The 20,788-nt window shown below is 38.4% G+C and overlaps 1 pseudogene; it reads left to right on the top strand.

The window, feature by feature from the left end:
- The first annotated feature begins 14,213 nt into the window (after window positions 1–14,213).
- On the top strand, window positions 14,214–17,327 carry LOC139295490 (N-acetyllactosaminide beta-1,3-N-acetylglucosaminyltransferase 3 pseudogene; annotated as a pseudogene).
- The last annotated feature ends 3,461 nt before the right edge of the window (window positions 17,328–20,788 follow it).

The raw sequence follows: 20,788 nt of genomic DNA on the forward strand, positions 1-20,788 counted from the left end.
CTCAGAGGCAGAAGAGATGTGAATTCATATTATATATAAATAACAGCTCTGCAGGGTACACACCAACCAAACCCCTCATTTATCAAATATTGTGCTTTGTGTCTCCAGTTGTTTCACATCAGACTTTAAGTGTGTGTGTGTGTGTGTGTGTGTGTGTTTATACGTGTTTTGCATGGACTCAGTCGCTGGACTTGCTTTACTGGGGGACAAGCCTGTTTCCTATGTCAGCTCATAGGCTTCAGTCATTGCTGTTTATTTTTGATTTTCTTTGGGAAAAAACTGAAATTGAAAAAAGTGAATCATTTTCGAGAGGCGTTCCCACACCGCTCCAAAGTTTGCATCCTGATAAAATGTCTAAGTTTTTGGTCAGTTATTGAGATCATTCAGATGTTACACCTGGTAATATCTGCATCACCAACACTGTCATAGACTCTTTATCTGGAGTACACAATGCCAGTTTCGTTATCTGTAATGCCTTCATGCCTCTGCACTTCAATCAGTGTACTCAATGAATAGTTGAAAACGATTATATTTTAATGTTAGTGGGATTCAACAGAGCAAGATGAGATTGAATGATTAACAGGTATGTTTTGTACAGTCAATAATGTCCAAGACATCCAGAAATATTTCACAGAGCCGCCCATCGAGAAAAGCAATATTGCAGTTGCCACCACACACTCAATTTTAGAATCATTTTGTGCTATAAAGTGGAAATCACAGGGTTTATTTGCTAACATCTTACACCCCGATTTCCCCTGAGTATTTCCAAAGTCCCCCTCCACTCAAAAATGTGTTCTGCTTATTGTTGCCTCACTTGGTTGTTTGACCTTCACTGTACAGGAAGATGTATGTGCAGTTTGACGATAGACGGCTGTTTTCAGATTCATCTGCCGAAGGGGGAAAGTTTCTCTGTGCTCACCATCCAATATGAAATGTAGACATGTGGGATGCAGAAACTTGAAGCCTCCAGTGCACATACACTGTGAATGGACTACTCTTAGAGAATCTTTTGAAATGAACAATATTTTTCATAGTCATAGATTCAGATTTTTCAACGAGGAAGAAGGACTTGATGTAATCTAAGATTTTCTAACAAGGTCATTTAACTTTTTGTGGAAAATTTGTGTTTTTTCAAGCCTTCATAAATCGGTCTCTAGCGACTCAGCATTTACATGATGCAGATTAAGCCATATATTAAAATAATATCACTTGTAAACATTTCTGAACGTATTATTAACAACAACAAACACACACAATACTTATTTTACTAAACGTCCTGTTTTGTACATAAAAAACAGAATACTTACTTGTTTACAATCATTTATTGATGTCATATGTTTTAGAATTAATTTATTATTTTCAGTTGTAGCTTTTATACTTAATGTATATACTGTACTATCTCATAGAAAGGCTACTGTAACTTTAGTTACAAGTTACTTTTCAGATTACAAATTTTTATACCCTTCCTTTCCTGTGAAAACCATGTATGATAAACTGAAGGATGAAGTGTTCCTTTATGGTTTGAGAAAACTCTCCTCCTTCGTAAGCTAAATAAACTTTTTAAACCCGACTTGGATTAGCTGGAAAATGCATCGCCACAAAGCTGAAAACAGGGCTGTTTTTCTGAGCTCATGAAAAGTTGACTTGTTAGAGATACATGGTTCTCACAGGGATGCCACAAACATAACATGATCTCATACAATATGATGCATTGCTATAGATTAAACTACCCAACAATTTATAAAGTAGTTAATTTCAGCACAAACTTAAACATCTACAGCTTTTTTTGAAAAAAAAACAAAAAAAACAATTATAAAAGACTTTTAGAGCATCCATCTGCTTTTGGAAGTCGTTGCACCTCTTTCCTTTTCTCCAGCCATGCTCAGAATAGCTGAAGGTTTTTCAGGAAAGCATAACGCTTGTGAAATCTTCTGACTTCCCACGTTGGACATTTGGCAATTGCGCATAAATAGCAGCAAATGCGAGGTAGTTGAGATAACTACATGAGGTTCCCTCATCAGTCCTAACATCATAGTTTCCTCATTCTCAGGCTCCAGTTCTGCTTTGAAATGACCTGATTCATAATATGGCACAAGAACTAATTCCTCATCAGTAGCTTCAGGTTCATCTTCATTTCTTCTGTTTTAGTCTCCACATTTCCCCCAAAATCTAGCCTGACATGTTTTGTTTCCTTGGAAATGTTTGGATCTTGACTAGAATTTAAAAGATGTTTTGTGATACGTGTCTGAATGGACCTGAAGAGGTTAATTAAACCTGTAACAGATGTGCATCAAAAGCTGAAGAAGAAGGGACTGATTAGATGCGACTAACTGTTTATTGTTTATATCACGTCACCAACTACAGATTGTAATGCGTAAAAGATAGAGATTTGGCTGTTGCAGGGATTGCACTTTGAAAACAAACGGCAAAACAGGATGCATGACCTGGTCAACAAGCCCTGAGAGTTGGCAGGAAGGTTTATATATATTTTTAGCTTACTGGCTTTAGCCTACTACTATGACTTTTATTTAATTTCCCCACATAGGCTAAAAATGAATGTGAACATACTAGAAAACATAGAGGTGCAGTTACATGTTGCTTGTGAGTGCATTTTTCAGAGACTGAACACTACTTAATATTAGTTCATGCAGAAGACTATAGGGAACAAACAGCAGCAGACCTATCTTTTTACTATAGAAGTGAATGAACTGCGATAATGAATATTCCCCTCCACCTCATGGTGTGCTTCATACTGTGTATTAATGTTTGTGCCTGAGCAAAGGAGGAAGGTATGCAGCTCTTGGCAGCCATAGACGTCAGTCCAACCCAGCCATGAAAGAAGCTGAGCAGTTGGCCCAGAACCACACACAGGCATGTTGGCCGCTTGATAATACACAAGGGCAAGCCAAGGCGCCGACACTTGTTTCACTTTTCTAACGCGTTTGGCTCGATACATTGCGCCAAATCCTTGTTTCAAATGACAATCACATATCATCATTCATGATGTTTGAAGCTTCAAACTGAAGTGATGCTCACGGCGGATCTATTAGAAGGCTGGGGAAATCGGTAACTCTAGGAGAAGTTGAAACCCAGCACAGTGCAGTAAATATTATCTCTATATAAAGACCTATGTAATAACTATTATAGCTGTTTTTTCCCTTGTTGTACCTTTCTTACATCTCATATTGTACAGTGGATATAGAGCTTAAGCCACATGGATAAAGAAATGCGTCTATTCGGACAATATTTATGCACCACTATCATGAACATCTCGTAGCCTTTTATAGTCTCCTTGTCCACATATGAGATTGAAACTATGAAATCAGTGAGGTGTTGTGCCAGTGCTTTGATCCCAGTCTATAAAAAGATGCTGTAATTTCTGCAGAACAGATATTACTTTATTTTCTGTTTTCAATGCCCTGAAGCTTCTGACATTTTTTTCAGCAACAAACAGGGGAAGAGGCCAAAAGGTTTCAAAGAAGCGTCAGTTCTGTATTCAATGCCCTAAAGCTTTTTTTATTCTGCGCAAACAGGAAGAGGGTTGGAAAACTTCAAGATCTTAGAGGCACATCATAAACAGGTCCATCAAATTGTCAAAATTGAAGCCTACTGCTGGGGGCAGAAATAATGGAAACACCTTACAATGAATGAAGATCAAGTTGTTCAGCCACTTCTCACTTCTCACCTCTCCCAGGTACGGGCATTTCTGAGGAACTTTCCAGACCTGCCGTTCTCCACCTGTCCACTAGATGCCCTCAGACTCTCCCACTAATCCTGGTTGCATTATGGGAAATGTATGATTCAGGGGTTTTGGAGCTTGACCCATTCTCGGAAATAAAAGTTGGGATTTTTTTAGCCTCCATTGCTTCGATTTTGACCATTATTTGTATTATTAACTATCTCTTGCAAGTCCCCCTACTTTATGGAAGTACACTATTAAATTGCTGAAGTGCCCCATTAAGGTACTTTCTGAGAAGTGTTTTTTCTGAAACTCGTCATTTTCATGTTTAGCTCAATAACTGCTTACTGATTTGTGAACACAGATGTGTAACCATTTTATATATTCAGGCAGTATGTAACAGGTGGCAGCATCAGGTAAAGTTAATGCTGCTGGGGTTGTTGCTGCTCATGTTCTGGATGTTGATGGACATGGTGACACGGCGAACACCCACACAAATGCTGAGCTAATCTTCACCTGAGCCTGCTCTCTCATCCACCAGTTAAAGGCTAAGATGACCCAAAGCATTCATTCATTTAAAGAGCTTTACAGTTTGGATGTATTTACACTACAGCACTGCCCTTAACATCATGCCTTTGTTACATCAAATATGTTTAGACTTATCAAAGCCCAGCTCTAAACATATCCCACCTGATAATTAGTGCTACAGTGTCACTGTAATAAATTGCATTTTTAACCTCCCATCATTTTTAACCTCTTGTTCTGTCACCCTCTCATTGTCATGGTACACAGTCCATTTGTTATCTGACAAACTGATGCAATCTGGTGGGGTGAGGTGTCAAGTTTTAAATTACAATTTTATCAAAGTGTTCATTTGCACCAAATATGTATGTGTGTGCGCTGCTACAGTATGTAGCACATGTATGTGTTAAACACCTTAAATAGGTTCATCAAGTGATCAAAAATAAAGCCCTCTATGCAACTCTTTCACATTATTTTTTGGAAATAGTGCAATGCCACCTGGATTCTGTTTTTTATGTACAAAACAGGACGTTTATATTATACATATTCATAGTTCTCAAGATCCTGTGTTATAGACTAAAGGGTTGGTCAGATGGAGGACTGACCTGTGGCACATCTGTGATCCAGACTGAACTACAATCACCTAGCGTTGCTTTTAAAGCTGCAACCTGTTGTTGGTGTACAGTGCCCCTTAGGCCCCAACAATCCCAGTCCACATAACCTCCATTCTTAGTGCAGCCGTCGAATTTGAAAGTACATGGTCTGAATTGTAATGTGAACACATGTTGGCCGTGTGGAATCATCTGCGTTCATCTACTGTGTTCTGTTTCAGTTTTGCTCAGTGGTGTTTGCAGATGCAGCAGTTGGTCTGCCTATCTGTTGGCCATTGGCATAATTTTGATGCTGCATCTAATTTTGATGCTAATGAGTTTAAGTGGTTTAATATAATTTAACAATGTCACCAAAGTGAATGTTAGAAAATATATGGAGCACCACATGTAAAAAAAGTAAACAATTTTAACAGCCCTTCTTAGAGAATGTACAACATCAATACCCTTAAATGTAATGTCTCTATAACTAACATTTCTTAAGTCATGGCAAAATAAATTTCTTTATGGTAACATTTTGCACCAAGATCCCATGTTTTCTAAAAGTATATACCGTATAAAAACAGCTGATCTGTGACTTAGTGTGCATTAGCACATAGCCAGCCCAAAGACACCTTTAGAGCATCTGTACATTTGCATATGAACATCTGTCCTTCACTGCCACAGCGGTGACATGTTTGGAAGTCTGGGCTATTCTCTGCTCGCACCGTGTCCTTGGTGCTGTGAATCTGGTTTGACACTGATCATGATAGTGGATCTGAGGGTTGTTTTTCTCATAAGGTTGAGTACTGATCTGAACCCTCCTTAAAGGGTGGCCTTCACAGAGTTTTTTTTTTATATCTCCCTTATCTGGCCATTTTACCCATTGCCAGCTGGGAGAAGGTGACTCTGTGTGGGAGGCAGCCTTCTGTCATTCTGACACAGCGGTCGTTCTTGATGAACAGTTTCTATAAGAGCAGGTCCTCGGTGAGGGTGCTGTTTGTCTCTTAAAATATGCTGGCGTTTGTCCTGCAGCTCTCCCTTAAAATGTCAAGGCCACTCTGCGCTGGTGGGACCCTTCAAGACTCCATGTGGGGAAGCCATTGTACAGCTAAAGTTGTTCTTGCCATGGAAGAGCCTCTACTTGGCATTTTCTTGTCAAACAGTTTACATGTTGTTGGTCATGCGTGTCCTGAGACTGCTCTGAAAATCACAATGGGAGCCGCAACTAAGATGTGCTGCTGTTTTGTGTTTTCGTCTTGTCTGAAGCTCTTGTAGCATGTTTTGTTGTGAGTGGTCCAAAATACCACTAACTGCAAGCATAACCACATTAACTAATATGAACTGCTTTAGACAGGCAACTCTTTGAAACCGAGACTATTGAATGTGATTTATATGGGGCTTTAAAATGAGTTGAATCATTTTAAAATAGACAAAAAAATGGAAAAGAAGATGCATGAAATAAAAGAATAACAGGGAAAGTTCTTAAAGTTATAGTGCCGTTTCACTGCTGTAATAGATAGCCACAATTTCATTGAAGGAATGAAAGTGTCAATCAAGGGCGCATTTTCTTTCAATCCAATAAACTACTAAACAAGAGCAAGTAAATCCATTGACCAGCATGCATTGGTTCAGATAAAGACCCAAATGCATGGTGTTGTACGTTAACCCTCCCTGCCTTCATATGTTTACTGATACTCTCTGTTCTCAACTATCCAATAAACCCAAAAAAGCCTGTCCTTAAGTACACTGAACTTTGAGCAGTGTATGTTAATTCACAATGAATGAAAACGAACCAACATGAAAACATCTTTTGTCTTTAGTCTTAACCAACTGAAATCAGATATACTTATGAGTCAGTTAGTTGGAAGTCTTGATGAAGAAGTTTGATTTATTATATGAAGAAATAAAGTTTGTTTTATAGATTCCATTATCAGAAAAGTAATCTGAGGTCACTAAGTGTTTGGGTGTTGCAGCATCAAAAACCCTCACCCATGTGACCAAGCCTTGGCTTATTACCAAGCAGTACATGTAGGCCAAGGATCCCTCCTTTTGATCCACATTTACCTTGATGTTGTTGGGACAACCATCTCTGCAGAGCAGCCTGTGAGATAAATCGGTGGGATCAGCCCATTAAGCCAGGGGGACAAGAACTGAGGTCCTTTAGAAAGCAGTTGAAGGGGGTGAGACTGAGAAAAAAGGCGGACTTATTTAAAATAATGACACTTTCCAACTTGAAAAACTGTATTTTGCTTCAATAAAATTAAAGTGCACATTACTGTCAGTTATGCCACTTACATGAAATGAAATCAGGATTAAAATGTTTGTGTAATATTCAGTAAGCAAAATGGCAGAAAATGATTTGCATGTGTGCATTATCAACTGAAATTATCACCTCTTTAACACTAAATGCTAAAGTTCTCTGAGGTTTCCCCAGTGAGGGCTTGGAGCCCAGACTGGAAACCCTCATGCTGCTCGTTTGTAACCTTGAATTTTCACAGATTTCACAGTTTTTCAGGAGAAGAAGGTCTAATGTCTCAGCCTTGGCATGTTGCCTCTTAGAAACCTTGCTTTTTCTCCTTTGCTCTCCCACACATTTCCACCTTTATCTCCACCCTCTTTCAGCTGGAGGGCAAGGGTAATATTAGGCTTCATAACTTGAATCAGAAAAAGTAATAGTGACAGTAAGTCATTATTGTGAATTCTTGCCAAATATTTTCGCAGGTAAAATGTAATTGCATGTTAGGTTTTCTCACTGTGGAGCCGGCAAGGTTTAAGCCAGAGTGAACACAAATGGAACATTTTAATGTCACTGCACCGTAATACTATCACTTCGCCATACATTCATTTCTATATATCAAGTCTTATTATAAGGAAGCTTAACAAATTAATTTGTTCAATCTTTGCTGAATTGTGTGCTTGGTAGACTCCCATTTCAACTCTAAGCAAGGCTACTATAGGGCAAGAAAAAAAAGTACAAAACGCAGGTGTTAAATGTAGCAGTCAGCGTTCTTATCGGGGACATTTCTGTCTGTCTGGCAGACATTCATGGCCTTTGTAGTGCTCGCTCCTGCTGCACTACAAGAGAAGTGGGGCTGTGCTGAAACTCATAATATAATTTTCTACATAAACTCATGCCAAATACACTGAATGGATGAGATGGGAAGGATATCCAAGAAGCACTGAGGTTTGTCCAATAAGTCGTCACTTTGATATAATGGCCAAAGTGGAATCTGCAGTTCACATTATGTCCTTGTTCCATATACATATACTGTGAAACATTGTTGTTAGGATTTTTATATCAGGCCAGGAATATTTTTGGACTGGATTGAATATGATGGAAGTTTTTAGTATGTGCAGATTTTTGATGACGGACGGGTGCAGCTTTGTGGTTTTACACCACAGTAATCCTTTTAAGAGTTCATTGTTCCCTTTTAACAAGCTCAGTTTTGTAATGCATCATTGTATTTTAATATGTTCGCCCCGAGAGCAAAGGAACACAAAAACACATCAGCAAAAATGTACACAACTGCAGTAATCTATTCTGACCTGTAATTACCATCATCCTGTAATCAAATGACGATGATTGGCTTACAGCGACTGATAAGAAAAAAAATCTATTATATTATATCTTCATAATTCCATATTAATATAAAGCCAAGTTGTAATATACACTCAGGTATTATATCCTTCACACTTAAATGTTGAATTAATTGTCTGTTAATATGATGTGTGACAGGAGCATAGGAAAGAGTTCAGAGGACAAACACAACTGTAATCTAAATAATGTCTCTCTTTGAAAGACACAATTTGTTTAAAGCAGAAACCTAATCAGGTCAGTATGACACTGCATGGAATGCACTCTGGTAGTAAACAACAGAGATACGATTGATTCACAACTGAGTATCTACAAGTTCTTTTCTGTCATAAAATACAAAACGTTTCATTAGTATGTTGATCATTTAGCTATACTGCATTGCTAGAATTGTTGGTTTGAAATCATATGGGTATATTAACAGTGAACTTTATATTACATTACAGATGCCAACTCTTGCAGTCACTGATTATTATTAATGTTAATACTTAAAGTCCAGCATCGCGTGGTAGCACCTGTGTGGCAGTCAAAACACAGAAAATAATCAAAAAGTTTCTTTATTCTACTTCCTGTCTACTGTTTTCTAAATGTTATCACATCCATATTTGTTGATACTTCAGTTTTTCTTCTTTCTTGAAACGTTTTCCATAATCCAGATACTCTTCACTAAATAAATAGAATCCTTCACAGCAGACAATACAAACTGCCTATCTACAAACAACATTATACAGGTTCAGTCACAGTTGTCTCTTAGTCCAGACGAGGGTGGTCAGTAATGTGCTCTTGATGTCGTGGCTGTGTGTTCTGTACTCATTGTATGACACAAAGCTTTTCTTGTGCATTTCATGGGAAGAACAATGAAAAAAATAGTAATAGGTTCTTTATTATTTGTTGCTATATAAACAGTATATACTATGTTCTAAATTTTGATAGGCCTCAAGTGCAAATATGACAGTGTTTGCTATTAGATCTTGCCTAGGAAAAACTACAGACTAACTTCATTCAGAGATTTCTGAAGGGATGGTTTTAACTTTATTTATATGCTTGCATGATTGAGCAGAAACACTCCTACATACGCCTCTCTTTACCATCTTTTTAATGAAGTGTTTTGAAAAAGCGTTACATTTACTGAGACCACAGTGACATTGGGGGAGTTCTGACTTTCCTTGTCCCCAGCATCTAGTGGTTAATAGAGGAACTGCATCATAACAGCACAGTATGTAGCCTGTCAATGCATTTTTCTATTAAAGAAAACTGTGACTTGAAGTTCACACAAAGTGATAACCATGATGGATCAACGTGAAAAAAGACTTGAACTTCACCAAAATATCCATGAATAGATGGCTTTGGTTTTGCCAAAGTTTTGAGATATCTGCAGATGATACTTCTGCCACCAGCCCGATACAATAGAAGTGAAAGGAATTATGTTTGTGGTGATCAAAGCTGTAGTATTGAGACATTGAGAAACTGAACATAGTTTCTTTCCAGAAAGTACAAGACCAGATGTCTACTATACGTATCCAGCTACAAGATGTTTGTCCTCTATCTCTGTCTTTGTGTGTGTGTGTGTGTGTGTGTGTGTGTGTCTGGGTGTGGCACTCACCTGCAGCTGATCTTCATGCACACCTACAACCTCATCAAGCCTCTGCAGTATATTAACCCCTTCAGTTTGGCAATGTGGTCCATTCCCTCCTGTGACTGTTTGTTCGCCTGCCTCGCCAACCTCCTCACCAGTCAGCCTGCCAGCCCACAGCCCAGCCCGGATTTCAGCCTGCCCGCTCATCCGCCACTCTCCGGCTGGCTCAGCAACTCACTCCTTTAAAACTTTAAAATAAACGTCATTCTCTGTTCCCAGCTCTGTGTTCGAGTTCTGCTTCTGGGTTCTAAAGTACACTAAAACCTAACAGATACTGCATGTCCTAAGACCGATGTTGTTGTTGTATTTTAGCCTATTTATTCTTCAACAGCTCAGAGTTGTGACAACAGGCTGGTGTACAAGACCAGGCCATTTCTGCAGGATTACACAGTCTTTGCTTTGGCCACCAAACTGCAAGTATTTAAGGTTTAATCACTCTTAAAATGTCTCTGCGTCATTGTTGTTCCAAGTCTGTCGAGTGTCCAGGTATTACCTGTGTCCAATACCAGTGCACGCATGTGTTCATGCTGAATAAAAGGGCATTCAGCAACCATTCAGAATCTATAATCTTAATTTGAAAATTAGGTTATTTGCATATCCCAAACACAGATGCAATGGACGGTGAATCACACACGTACAAAGCTGCTTTTCACATTTGTCCATCGAGCTGTTGCTTCTGCTCTGCGGGAGGTTTGTGTTCTGTCTGGTTGACAGGTGTAGAGTGATTATGTAAATACAGTACCTGTCACATTATTATGATGGTGTATGTACAGTAAGCCTTACTGTACATACGTACAACATAAGTACAGGAAGCCTTACAACCTGTATGCCAATATGAGCAGTTTAGTCAATGACATTTGTTTTTTCTTTTAGTCATTTGAAAATCATTCATCAACTAATGTATCTGCCAACTTAAGCAAACTGAGATTTTTTAGATTCTGTGATTATTTTATTAATCTTTTTTATTACTTTTTACTAAGTAATTTGGCCTATTTGATTTTTTTTCAGACTTAGTGCAAGAAATGTGGAGAGAAACATAATTAAGTCTTAACACCTAAACAGATTAAAAAAGGTCTATGTTGTACCAAAGTCAAATATGACATTATTTATAGTTAAAAAAATCAACTTGAATGGCAGGTCAGTCGCTTTGAGCAGACCGAGTGTACAGGTCCCTTTGATCAGGATGATGAAATCCCACTTTGTTAGATGGATACAATCTTCTTGCTGTCACATCTTGCATCTGAACAAATATCATGCATTGTGTCATATAAATCATATACGCATGTATCATATTGTATATTATGACACGTTTTACTGGTCAGTGAACCACTGAGAGGTTGGTTAGCTCTAAATGAATACAGGTTTGGAAGTGTGCCAAGAAACTGTCCTTGTTTAATCCAATCCTCCATGTAGTGATGAATCCTCCCACACAGCTCAACAGGGGTCTAACTGAGGGCCTCTTCTTTAATGTGATGCATTCAAAACTGTGGGGTTTTTTTTGTTCATGAATAATAATTTCACAAGCGTCTATTTCATCTTACTAGAGTCATTTACAACTCAAAATCTAGGGTTCTGCAAAATCTTTCCCCCACAATGTGATATTTTCTACATTATTGGAAGTGACTTGAAGCTGGAATTGACACCAAGTCAAATCAGATATATCTTCATATGTATTTGAATCAGTTCTAGAGTTGGTCAGGCTTGTTGAAATAAGTATTGCATAAAAGATTGTTTTATTAGTTGAAAAAACTTTACATCAAAAGGTAAGGTAAGGTAAAGAAAGCACCATTAAAGATATATTGTGGTAATAGAAGTTTGATTTCACAGGGACCATGTGTAAAACTAGGAATACATCACTTTAGTTGTAACTGTATCACCTCTCACTGCAGGCCTATCTCCCTTCACCTGAGACGACTCATCCTGCTGCCATTTATTTAGTGTCGGCCGGTCAGAAAGGTGACTGCGAAGGAAATGAACAAGAAAATGTAGTTAAATGCAGTTGAATACAAAGTTTCATCAGTTGCAAGAGCTACTTAATACAACTTAATATAGTTTCCCCACTTTTGACATTTTCTTAACAAAACTCAGCACCTCTGATGTGCAGTTGCACCAAATGGAAAATCCTGAATGATGCATGGGGCTCAGAGGTTGACAAAGGTCCTGGAGATTTCCTGGGATTATAGTAAATACAGTATTATTTCAGATCACTGACTACGATCTTTTTAGGGGCCCAAGCAATCGCACTGATTGTTGTACACTTGTCACTTTGTTATGTGTTTGTTTCAAGGTCTATAGCAGTTGCGAGGTTTAACTCCTTAACTACAAATCATGTATATTTTCCGTTTAGGCTGAGCATTTTCGACTGCATGCTATACATTTTTACATTTTTGGATGTAGTTTTGCTAAAGTGTGATAATCAACTGACATTACCTCACTATGTTAACATACCTTTGTTGATGTTGAATTTCAACTTTGTGCTAGTAAATATTTCTTTTGTACAAAATGGAAACTAATGTAACAGTAGAAATAAGATTAGAGTCTACAGCCATGCTGGCAGCTCTGTGAGGCTACACTAAGGCCCAGCAGGGCTTTCAGCTAAATGCTAAATGTTTAACATGTTATTAGCATGATAACATTCTGTAACTAGCACTAAACACAAGGTATTTGGTCATAAACATAAAAAACATAAAAAAGTATTGAACAAAGTGACACTTTGAGCCATGTCACTAGCATGGCTAAAAATACGTTCTAGCAATGGTTAGCTGTGATGTCAAGTGATTTGTACAGTAGTAAATGGGCTAAAACATGTAAACCTGGTATGGTTCTTTCAGTCATTAAGTCACACTGCCAACTCTGAGTCACTTTTACAGTAAAGAAGCCAATAGTTGTTTATCACATCAAAAGCGATATCACCTTCACAATGAAAACTAATTACTGAAGAATGATGGCAAATATCTAACTACATAACTACAATGTGGACCTATTTTAGAAAAGTATTTGGGATTTCATTCACATTCTGTAAGAGGAAAATATATTTTACTGTTCAGTATTTGAGCAAAGGTAAAGAGTTCTCCTTCTGGTTTAGTGAAAGCACAGTATGTTACAATATAGGAGTTTAAATCTATGATCAAGCCTCAAAGGTTTAATTTGACAGTAGCAGCCTAAGTAAAAAAAAAAGAAATCTCTTACTGGCAACTTCATTCTGAGCTTTCTCCATTTGACAGACATATAAACACTTTCACCTGTGCCAAACTTTGCTCATAATGTCTCATGACTTTAATATAACCATGGACCTCAGTCAAAATGCAAAAGTCATATGTACAAATCAATCTTAATTCCTTTCTTGGTGTCACGGAAATCTCAACACCTGCCAGAACATGCTCCATTACATGCTCAGCTGTGTGTGACTCATGATTTACAGATTAATACCTAGTGTTTCTATCTCCTTCACAGAGCCACACATGTCCTGAGAAAGCAATATTGTTAAAACTGACTTTTACCTCTATATGTTGCACATATTTGTCTTGTTACTGTTGCAAATAAATACAGTACAGCCCTCATACAAATGGACCATGTGACCAAATATTCAGTGCAGAACTCAACAAGTGCGGTGCAAAATCCTGAGGTTGCTGATACTGTAGCAGTTGTGTAGCTCTTCTTACCATAGCAACCTCTCTGTGTTGTCTTATTTATACCTTTCACACATACATAACCCACCAAAATCATCTACTCAAACAAAAAACCTCTTCCTCAATTAGGTATCATTGCACGAGACACGACTGAACATAATAATGATGTTCAGCCAGTCACTGAAAAAGTAATTATGTGAGCTCAGTGATGTTTTTATTTGAATGACTTTTTTAGTAGCAGGCAGGGACCCAGTAATCCTCCTTCAACCATGTTTCTACCTCAATTAACAATCTCTTCCAAAAGGATGCCTGGATCCTCCAAGCACAAGTCAGAGTGACATTGAGAGTGCAACATCGACAATGAACGAGGTCACACTGCACCACTGAGTAGGAAAGGCAGTGCTCAGGTAGTTTGCTTTTCTGCTACTTCAACTCATATGGCAAATTATTCATTCAACCATTGTTGTAGTAAGACAATGGAGAAAAAAACATCAAGTATCTCTCCAGAACATTCAGCAGATCTTACAGTTGCACGAGTTAATCCTTGGCCGGGGTGTTTACCAGTATGGACATGAAGAAGGTGAACCCGTCCCTCTAACTATTGTTTAATGCAGCACTGCCTCGCACTGCTACTAATAGATATTAGACATGCTCCCACATGTCTAGGTTACTCACTAGCTCACCAAATGTGTATTAATCCTTGGCTGAAAATAGTCCCCAATAAATGCACAATTTACTCCTGTATGAGTAATGTTTGCTAAAAACTAGTGACCAGCAGTTGAGGAAATTACTAAGCCATTTTTAAAAAAGACCAAGAGTCTACAGCCATGCTAGCAGCTCTGTGTAGTCGGCTGCAGTTAGGCACAGTGGTGCTTTGAGCTAAAAGATAACATCAGCATGCTAACATGCTCACAATGACAGGTGAGGTATACTTTTTTATCATGTTCACCATCTTAGTTTAGCATTTTAGCATTTTCTAATTAGCACTAAACACAAAGTACAGCTGAGGTTGATGGAAATATCATTAGTTTTGCAGGACACATTTTGATTTTGACCTGATGATGGCGTTAGATGGACAGTTAAAGGATGACAGAGGGAACGTGATTAGCATATTAGCAGCATGCATTGTTTGGGGTTAAACTCTCTAGACATTTCTTTGTGAGTAAAAACATAGGCCTACAAGATGGATGATGAAGATCAGTATCCATTTCAGTCCCTACCCCCATTGATGTATAGTTTTGCTAAGTTATGTGGAGCAGCTTGATGTGTTGATGTGTGACAGCAGCTGCGTCATGCCTATACATATTATTGCCTATACATATTATTGTCATTATCATTGACTGCTATTGATTTAACATGTTACCTCCATCTCATCTTCATATCCTGGGAGACGGTAGATCCCACAGACCAGCCAAGTCAAGGTGTCAATATATGATTTATTTTAAATAAACAAGCTTAACTATTTAGCAAAGGGCAGCCATGGGGTGTGGAGCGCACAAAGAAACGACTGACAGCAGCAGGACTCAAACGCCATCAACAGGACATGTTTATTACAAACCACTTTACAGAGGCCGCCTGTTAGCCAAATAATGGGCACACTATACTGTACAATATGGTGGAAATACACTTACAGTAAATTTAACATCATTTGTAATAAACTGTATTAAATAAATGTCCATGCATGCAACATTTTACGTTGATTCACTATATTAAGGCTGACTGACTAATGGGTGAGTAACACCATCAGGCAGGTTCCCAGCAGAACAGCGCCATGCTGCTGCAGCTGGTGGTAAAGGTCACAACAACTGTCATCTCCCTGTGTTAACAAGGCTGTTTACCCTCAGACGTTGTCTTCTCAGGCACCTTTGACTTCCAGGTTGTGTTTTACCTTAAATGAATAACATATTTTACATCAAAATATTTGAACCATGCAGCTTGTTGGGAGCATGCGCTGCCTTGGCCAAGAGACCACCTGACTGGCTGAGCCCAGGGCAAAATGTTCCCCAGAGGCATCCTGGACATCACCTTTACCTTAACTACCATTGCGATCTGCACAGACTGACTACTGACTATCAGAGGGATACTCATCAAGCGCTCACATTGACCAACATCTACCAACATGTTCAGGTAATTACTGCTGAAGTTTGGTTTAACTGTGTGCTACATTGATTGAATTATTTCTACTGTTTAAAATAAGTAGCTTATACTTTTTACACACTTAGAAGACAATGTGCTGAGATATTTAGTCAGCAGAGAATATGTGGATCTTCTGATTTGGAGGTCAGATATCAAGAATGGTTTATGTATGTAATTTTGAGACTGTCTTCACCATAAAAACAACAGCAAACCTTAACCATAGCAGTGATGGAACAAAAATGACCCTATGAATACTCTAACAGTCATTTGTAACAGATTTGGATCTGAAAACATTCATAGGTCATTTTGGAAACCTGTTTTGTTATTGCAATAGATCTTAGGTTCATGTACCTTAACTCCTTAGTACTTTAATGTCTTTGTCTTTGATATATGATGTCAGACTGAGATAAGTTGGTGAGAAACTTTTTTTTGGTCACTGTTTTGAAGAAGATACACATCAGATCAAGAACGTTCTTGCTAGTGGGAGCTCTCCTCGTGGTCCTTTATCTCTTAAATGATTGTATTGACCACAAAATCATCCGCCTCCAAGTAGATGTGAGGTCAGCAGTCAAACCAAGCCCCCCACCAAAAATATTTCCTATGTATACTCTTGGCCAAGATGTGAACAAAACATGTCTGCTGCCGGCATCCCAAACTACAGATCACTTCCTGGTAATATACAGGACTTTCTCTACTATCAACACTGTCGACATTTTCCCATGCTACTGGACATCCCTGACAAATGTGGAGGAGCTGATCGATCTGCAGAAGTCTTCCTTCTGCTGGTCATCAAAAGCTCCCCTGTGAACCACGACCGCTGGGAGGTGCTGCGCAAAACCTGAGCTAAAGAGAGATTACACAGCGGTGTGTGGATCAGGAGGGTCTTCATCTCTGGAACGATGGATGCTGGTTTTGAGAAGCAAACTCCTCGAGGTGGAGCAACGTGAGCACTTCAGTGACTCCTTCTAAAACCTCACCTTGAAGCAGATTCTCTTCTTGGAGTGGATGTAAAGAAACTGTCCAAGTTAGCTTCTTGGTAAATGGTGACGATGACGTCTTTGCCAACACATACAACATGGGTGAGGATCTCCAAACCCTGGGGGACAACAATGGAAACAAGCACTTCTTTACTGGCTATCTGATCCAGAGTGTTGGGCCCATTAGATCATCATGGAGCAAGTATTTTATCCCAGTTCAGGTACAGGAGTCAGATTCGTACCCCCTGCACTGTGGTGGTGGGGGCTTCCTCTTGTCTGGCTACACAGCTTCTGTCATATACAACATGTCCCAGTCCATCACCATTCTTCCCATTGATGATGTTTACATGGGAATGTGCCTGGCCAAAGCAGGACTTTGTCCTGAATCCCATATGGGTGTGAAGACAGCAGGACTGTACGCTCCCCCCAGCAAAGTAGATCAATATGACCCTTGCTATTACAGAGAAGTTCTACTTGTTCACAGATTCCTTTCAGCTCGCATGTATCTTATGTGGCACAGGGTACATGACCCTCATCTGAAATGCTTTAGCAGTACCAAACAGTAACTTACAGGTGGTGACGGAGCTGGTTGGCACTAATACACACTCAGTGGCCACTTTATTAGGTACACTTGTGCAGTCTAATGCAGTTCAATCAAACAACAACAGCTCTGCCATAAATTCTACATTTACAAAGCTTAAAGTTTTCAGTTAAATCATCTTCATGTTTATAAATGAGGTCGTAGTTCGTGGTGGTGTTGTACTGGACTGCATTATGTTGGAAGGTGTTTTCAGTACCCTCATGTATGTAAATTGGATAAAAAAATAATATGACAAAATATTAGAAACACGTTAATGCTACAGATTACAGCTGTAAATGGGGACCGTTTGTTTTTCATCTTAATTAATTGTATTTTTTATTGTTATATTAGCCTTTTAGATAAAATGACTGGATTCAGGTGCCATATTTTAAAAACGGGCTGGAAAGGGTCAATATTTTGTTATGTGTTTCTCATTTAGAAGCAAAATTCACCAAATTCAACATCACCAAAGAATTTAGTCTTAAACCACTCTAACACCAAGTTTAGATTAAATGTATCAAATATCCAAAGAAAACCCCATTCCCTATTTTGCACTGCAAAGTGAACCATAAACCAGTAAAAAGTTATGGAGACAAAACTTTGAGTTCTCACAGACACTCCTCCTGCTACAAATGATTATTTCCCTCTTTGCATATTTTAATCTTTTATAAATGTGTTTCAGACTTTGATGCATTTGGAAATGAGGAGAGTGGCAATTACAGAAATATGTGAAAATAACCAAAAAACTTTATTTTCTAAATGTCTTTCACCTCATTGTGAAGTTTAATCAATTTCTTGATCCTGCAAATAGATCTTTATTTGAAATAGGCATCGTTTTGCATTCGGCCTAGGTTATCTGCTTGTTCATGCACGTTTCAGGTAGAAACTCTAATATCACCGACTGGATTTTGAGAGAACAAGAATGAAGCATCTCTGCATTGTGCATCAGCGTTTTCAGCCTGACACTTAAATTTTTAGACACCAGCGATTCTGCTGAATGATGACATCTCACCAATGCAGTCTGACAAGTTTAACAAGGGGCTTCAATTAGACGTCAGATCACAATTATCCACATGTTAACACAGTATGGATTGTCTAGTTGAATGCAGCAGCATTAAGACCACCTGTCACACAAACTAAATGGTTCTCTTTTATTGAGGTTATGGCAGAACAAGACATTTAGAAAAAAGGAGGATGTAAACTGTAGCTCAATTTCAGTTCTTATAGTTATTTGTTTTGTTACTGTTGTTTGAATTATTCTTTCAACGTTTTTTTGTTATGGAATGCAGTTTTGGTTTGTATTTATTCATGGTTTTATTCTATGGGCATTTGTTTTCTGTGTTTTGGTAATATGTGTTAGTTGATTAGGTTGGGAACACTGTAATTTCCATGTTGAATAAATTGAACCTTGAACCTTGACTGCTGAATGACTTCTCCTAAACACCCCTTACCTCCATCTCAGGCTTATTGAGCATGTGCATTATGCTAAATGCTGTTTAGCTCAGGGTTTGTTCAAGTGCTGTCCTTTTCCCCAATACCTAAAATTGATCCCACATGTAGGCCTATGCACAGTGTTTGTTTTCTTTGGAACCAAACAACAACCCATGATTCTCAAGTTACTCACATTGAGTGGTTAGGGAACATTTTTAAAATGATATCCCCCGTCTGTATTAAGGTTTGAAGAAATACCAGGGAACAATGACCTGAAGGGTTGCTGTTGTTGTGATCCTTATTGCGGTTTAAATTAGGCTACAAAGTCCTCATGAGACATTTTCAAAAAATATTTCTTACTGATAAATGTATTGCATCAAAACTTAATTTAACTTTGACAAAATGATGAGCACAGACTGAACACTTTAGCTAATGAGGCCTTAGATAAAGTAATATAGTGATGCGCTTCAGTGTGATGAGGTGAAGGTGAAGGTTTCCATGTACTTAAATTGTTGCATCATATATTTTCTTCTTGTATACTGTATATCACATGCTAACACAAAAAACTTTATTTTAGATTTTGCAGTGTCTTTCACCAACTTCATCCCGTGCATTCCTATAAACAACAACAGTCACTGAGTTCACATTCCTCTCACACCAACAGTTAACTTTGTTGCCAGTATAGATGACAAGTTCAATAAAAATTGATCTTTGAGCCTGTGCTGTGGTACTATTAATCTAATACATTTTGCAGATTTGAGCTTTACATTGTTTAATGACATTTTTTTGCAATTTCAGTCACAATTGACGACCTGAATAACCTCTCAGTGAATTACTTCACACACTATAGTTCACCGAAAGTGGAGTGAATCCACCAGATACTCAGATAACTTTGCTTTGTGTTAAAGCCTCTAATAAAAAATGTGTGACAGGCTGTCACTGTTTGTCTGACATTGACGTCAGACCGTGTTGCAGGTGTGGTTTTGACTTGAAACAGGGGTGCAGTAACACAAATAAGTTCTGTAATGCACAATTTGGCAGCCTTGTTGGAGGCCTGTTGCTCTTGTGCAATGAAATCAATTGAGAACAACAGATTGCATTTCAATTCTCAACAATTTGAAGAAGGTACACCTAGCTGATGTCTGTACTGTTTAATGGGCAACTGGTCTTATAAAAATATAACGGATCCTTTTTACAGACTCAGAGTTATTCAGAGGGCTTTATAACATGTGTTGAAGTCCTGTTCCAGACCAATGTTAATTTAAGAACATTTCCAACAGCCTCTGAGGCAAGACAAGACCTGCTTACAGTATACAGTACAACTTGACATTTGGACAACCTTCAAAAAAGTAGCTATCTGGAAAGCAATAAGAGCAACATGATACGGCTTTTGGCTGCAGTCCTTCACAATGTAAAACATGTAAAAAACAAACAAACAAACAAATTTTTGAAATACTTGCATTGAAATGAAACAATCCCAAATAGCCAGAAATCAGTCGACTGACGTAACTGCATATGGGAGTGCCATAAAAACTACATCTGTACCATCTACACATAATGCTGGGCAGATAAAACACGACTGTGCATCATCAACATCATCTTGTGACATGATAGATGGAAGGGTGTGCAAATGTTTGATGCAGATGTGAACCACAGCAGCATTGTAAAACGCTTTCATTTCTGCAGCCAAGACAGAGTGCACATGACTTACACCATGTGTGACTAGCCGCCTCATGCAATGATGCACAGTAGTAGACACTAACAAAGTGATGGATAGTAGTAGTCGATATGTGTGCCGCCCACTGACATCTTTTTTAAAATCTTAATGATTTAATATGCAGGTGCAATCATTTGGTGCAATGTTGAAACAGCAGTTAGAAACGGTGAGGATGTAGCCATTCATTTGTCTTTGAATGTCAAACAGCTACACATTTGTTGTTACACATTTAGGAAATGCAGCATGTCCCCACAGCAACAGGAAATGCAAGGCGGACCAATAAGAGTCGTCTTTTAGAA

This window comes from Enoplosus armatus, chromosome 13, assembly GCF_043641665.1.
Source record: "Enoplosus armatus isolate fEnoArm2 chromosome 13, fEnoArm2.hap1, whole genome shotgun sequence".
Taxonomy (NCBI): Eukaryota; Metazoa; Chordata; class Actinopteri; order Centrarchiformes; family Enoplosidae; genus Enoplosus; species Enoplosus armatus.